Source organism: Poromitra crassiceps, assembly GCF_964638095.1.
Source record: "Poromitra crassiceps genome assembly, chromosome: 12".
In the NCBI taxonomy this organism is placed as follows: Eukaryota; Metazoa; Chordata; class Actinopteri; order Beryciformes; family Melamphaidae; genus Poromitra; species Poromitra crassiceps.
Window position 1 is genome coordinate 3,965,906 of NC_139632.1, and position 5,765 is coordinate 3,971,670.

A 5,765-nucleotide genomic window follows, 5' to 3' on the forward strand; every position below is an offset into this window, starting at 1 on the left:
CTCCACCTTCTTTTCAGCTGTGGCTGACGGACATGGGTCTCGGTTATACAGAGACTCCGGGTTCCTGAGGACCAATTCATTTAGGAAATTCACAATGATCTGGGAACCCATTTCTAGCCTACTTAGAGATGAGGTTAAGAGCGACAAGTCACTTGCTCAGCTGACTTCTCATGGAGCCCTTGCACGGGATTCCACGCACATTTCAACATAGGCACTTGACGCGGCTGGTAGCGCCATGTTGGAACATTAATGTTGGTATATGTATATATTATGTTTGTCAGTATCGGGGTACCGACTTGCTCTGCCGTTCTCAGAAATTTAATGTATAGATTTATGTGCAGGGCATCTGAATCTGTAAATGACATCATTGCTGTACTGACCAATCATGAACGCAGCTCGGGCAAGTTCTCTTCCAGCCTGTGGAACCACTGGCGAAAATGTCTGTATACTAGACCCTGAGTATCTTGGTAACCTGTGTGCTGTTATCAACACTTACTATTTATTGTACTGCCTTTTTTATTGTTTTTCTTTTTATTATATTATGGATCTCCCTGGGTCTGAAATAAAGTTTGAATTGAATATGTATGTTTTGTTTGTTTTTTGTTTTTTTGTCTGAGCCTGTTTTTGTTTTCTATATACTGGAAATTACAAAATAAAATATGAAAAAAAATAAAAAAATAAAAATCAGTGTGGTCACATGAATGTGTTAAGGGGAGTGTGCATTAGTAACGCTGTCTCTGAAGGTCAAAAACACCACCGTTGTCAGACTAACTGTAACATAATTCTGATTCTGATTCTTGCCGTAGAGTTGGGAGTCCAAAGCACTAAATAACAGTGCTGTCAACATGATCCATGGTGCATATAGCATGTGAAATGAATGTCTTTTTTGTATAAAGTGGTCATTATGCACTATGCAGGTTGTAACACGCGGCAGAGCGTCCATGATAGCTAATAGCTTGTACGTGTGAAGCGAGCGCGTGTTGACAGCAGCGAGATTTGCTGTTTGAATCAACGCACGGAGGAAGGAAACAAATCAATCTGTCCAGATCCTGCATAATTCCCACAAACCTCAGATGATAAAGTGCATTGTGTCACACAGTTAGTGACGGACAAGCCCGTCTTTTATTGTCACACAGTCACACACCAACACATGCATGCGGCCACAAACACACTCATGCTGACGGTGACCGGTGAAATTTGTCCTCTGCATTTGACCCATCCAGGCTTGTCCTTTCCTCCGGTGGGGGCAGGCCAGGAGCAGTGGTCGCTTTTTCTTTCCAGCGCCCGGGGACCAACTTCGGATGTTGTCGTCACTGGTCGGATGACGATCTTCTGCATGTTTTTAGTGGGGGGTTATGTACGGAGGAACCCCCTGGGGAGCACCGGGAGAACATGCAAACTCCACACAGAAAGGTTACAGTGTTACAGTGTTACAGTGTCACAGTGTTACAGTGTTACAGCATAGACGGATTATGACTTCACGGGCCCCTGGGCCTGCCCCCCTCACGGGCCCCCACTCACAGCGCAAAAAAAAAAAAAAAAAAAAAGATTTGCCCCGATTTTTTTAAATCCAGAATGCAACTCGGGCAAGTTATCAGATATCTGCACTGATTGCAAAGGGTGGACGAGCTTTTTCATGTGGTGACTTTGTGAAACAGTGTCTGAATGTGCCTGCGGATATACTGTGTTCACTCCTGAGATTGCATCCCTGCAAATTGTCATGGCAAATTGTTTACAAAAGATGGACAATAAAGCTGATTTTCAAAGTACCTTGAGGATTTTTCAAGTTGTGAATTAAGTCAAATTCCTCTCTTGATTACAAAGGTGGAAAATACAACTGTTTTTAACTGGGTGTTTACTGATTAAATGTTTAAGCTCCCCACAAATGCAGATGTTTTTTTTAAATATATATAACCAATTGCAAATTATTACAATTACCAAACAGATACAAAGTAGATTATTATATTGAAATGTTATTTTAGATTTAGAATGTTAATTTTCTATAAAACACAATACATTTTAATGTAATTCCACAACGTTTATTTTTGGCCCTCGGCCCTCCACCCAGATTGAGTTTTGGCCCTTCATGGGAAAGAATTTGGGCACCCCTGAGCTAGAGTCTCTTCGCAGGCCGCCTGCGAAGTGAGCTCAGGGGCCCATAAGCTAGAGTCTCAGCTGCGAAGTGAGCTCAGGGGCCCCATCAGTTAGAGTCTCTTTCGAAGAGACTCTAGCTCATGGGCCCCCTGAGCTCTCGGGCCCCTGGGCCTGGGCCCGGTAGGCCCGTTCAGTAATACAGCCCTGTGTTACAGTGTTACAGTGTTACAGTGTTACAGTGTTACTGAGGACCGTCGCAGACTTTGTGTTTCCAATGAATGATTTACGGTCTGAGCCGTGATGGAAATGTGCTGCATCGTGAGAACGTCGCACAGCGGAATGTTGACTGAGACCGAGACACTAAAGTAGGAGAGATTAATAACGAGACAATATCAGATTCCTAGGTGGAGGGAGAGAGAAACGCTCAGATGAAGAGTCAATAATTGCCTTGTGGCAGAGAAAGACAGAGAGACAGAAAGACAGAAAGACAGAAAGACAGAGAGACAGAAAGACAGAAAGACAGAAAGACAGAGAGACAGAAAGACAGAGAGGGCTAAAGACCAAAGAGATGCGAGATGAAGTCCAGATCACTGAGTGAGACAAATAGTCAATTGAGGTGTGCTGAGCAGTGTTGTACTCAAGTCGCTATATCTCGCGGGGGCACGGTGGCGTCACCTCACAGCTAGAAGGTCCTGGGTACGATTCCCACGCTGTGAGCGCTGAAGGAGTGCGTGCCCGTCCGCATGTCCTCGAGTGCCCACCGCCCCGGTGGGGTCGTCAAAAGGGCTTTTCTGTGTGGAGTTTGCATGTTCTCCCCGTGCCTCCCCGGGGGTTTCCTTCATATAGGAACCCCCTTCACCAAAACATGCAATATCCTGGTTGCTAATGTGGTGCCTCCTCTGGTCGTTAGGGGCGCCTGTTCGGAGGGAGGGGAACTCGTTGGAATAGCGTGAACCTCCCACGTGCTATGTCCTACCGGTGAAGCTTCCTCTGTCAGGTGAAAAGAAGCGGCTGGCTAACTGCTCATGTCTCGGAGGAAGCATGGAGCCAGTTTCGGCTCTCCCCAGATCGGCAGAGGGTGTCTGTCTTTATCTGTTGTCATGTTTTTGTTTTGTGTGTAGACCCCAGGAAGAGTAGCTGATGTTCTGCATCAGCAAACGTCCAACCTCTCACTGCCTCAGTTTTGGAGATGGGTTGTGAGATCAGGATGGATGTGAAACCTGACCTGCTCTTATGGAAATCAAGTTCTGACTGTTGAATCATGAAATCCAGATCATCTCAATGGATCAGCAGGCTAAGGTGAATACTGTGCGTTTGGTTTGTGTCCTTTGAATCCAATCCGTTTGAATCCAGCTCATGGCCTTTTTTTTCCACACCATCCTCTCTCCCCCTCTCCACTGATATCTAATCAAGCACAAAATGCCATAGAAATGTAGAAATGTCGCGTCCATTCAGGTTTATTGTATGCATGCGCTACTGCGTCTCTCTGCCCAATTGCAGCTATCTTCATCTGGAGAAACAATAACTAGCTATCAAACTCCACCCTGTCATCTGTTTGAACAGGAACTTGTCACCACATAGTTACTCCACAGGCTATAGGGACTCCTGGGGAGCCAACTGTAGTCACACACAGTTTCCGCAAAAGTATATTTTTGTCGTTGACTGGAAGAATGATTGAGGATTCTTTTGGAGGGAAATTGCTCCCTGGACGGACCAGGCAGACAGTAAATGAGGGAAAGGTCAAACCGCTGAATATTTCAGACATGGAAGAAAAAAAGAAAAAAAACGTCAAGTAATAAGAAAACTAATCTTAGCTGCAGACGTGTTCTTGCTATTCCGGGGGTGTTTCCTTACCTCTGCTTGTTTTTCATAATGCAGTCTCAACACTTTTTCTGCCTCTGTGGTGGAAATCACACAATGGCCGATACTGATTGCTTTATTTTCTCAGTGTGTACCCCCCTCTCGCGTTTGTTATTACAGAACGCGAGGGGTATGCCGGACAGGGGGGCAACGCTGAGCGTGCACAATCTCGCCATTTTCTCCGCTAATAATTGGAAGTCCTGTGGGGTTGGAGGTGCAGGAGCGAAGGCGCGCGGGGGGGTTGGGGGGTGGGATTAGGTGGGTGGGTGGCTGGGTGGGGGTGCACGGGGGATGTATCACCAGGGTCTGCTCCAAGGTATGTGAAAGGTGAGCAGCACTTCTTGAAACTATTGGGGCAGCAGTACGTCGGCGGCTCCCGCACATGCTCAGTAGCTGCGGTGTGTATGGGCGGCTGCCTGTGTGGCGACGTCGTGTGTGATTGACATGTGTCCAGAGGGTGGATGTGCACACTGCATCCTCCAACACAGCAGGTCCCACAACCCAGAACAGTAAAGCAATACCTCTATGGCTGCACCCACTGTTGGGCATGTGGTTACACACACACACACACACGCACACAGATGCACGCACGCACACACACACACACACACGCACGCACACACACGCATGCACACACACACGCACACACACAGACGCACGCACGCACACACACACACACACACACGCACGCACACACACACACACACACGCACACAGACGCAGGCACGCACGCACACATGCACACACACACACACACACACACGCACGCACACACACGCACGCACGCACACACACACACACGCACACACAGACGCAGGCACGCACGCACACATGCACACACACACACACACACACACGCACGCACGCATGCACACACACACAGACGCACGCACACGCACACACACACACACAGGCTATGCAATGATATGACTGTTTTAGTGGGTTATGGAGGCCACCTACACACATGCCCACAGAAGAATGTTGCTGTAGGCTTTTATCAGTGGTGCATGTGGGGGGTATTCGCTCACATACCATTGATGCCAGGTCAGGGATGTGGCCGGTGGTGTGGAAACCTACACAGAGGTTGGGGAATAGTCAATACTAGTTGGAGTATGGCGCGCGGTAGAAGGGACAAAATTAAGAGTAGCCTACTGAGAAGCCGTTGGAGGCTATATCTTTGCCTACGGATCTGGCCACCGACAAAGCATCAGACAAAGGCCTTCTCTCTGTCCTTGTTTTTGCTAGACCTTAGTGCTGCCTTTGAAACCATTGATCATATCTAGGCAAGCTAGTGGCTAGCATCGGAAGCTAATGGCTAGCGTATCCAATAGCCAATCCAGTGGGGTTGCTAGCCTATGCAAGCTAGTGGCTAGCTTCGGAAGCCAATGACCGGCCTATCCAACAGCTGATCCAGTGGGTTGCTAGGTAAGACAAATCAAATAGTCGGCTTCTCATTTCTCACCAACGGTCTCTCAGTTACCGGTGCTGACATTATCATATCATTGACCAGATCCATAGCTGGCTTTGATATAGCCTCCCAACGGCTTCTCAGTATAGTCTTAACTGTGTTCCTTCTACCGCACCATATTGGAGGAGAGAAGAAAACTACCAATGCTGCAACTTTTATCATTCTCTCTGAACTATTCTCTCAACATGAATGCAGGGGGCAATGTGCATCTTAGCCAAAGCGAAAATTGTGTATTATAGCCTATACCTAACAATTAGAAGAATTCAACCTATTTATTTATTTAGGTTATTTATTTATTTAGGCTTGATAGGGACAATGCAAGTTTACATACTAGTAACATTTC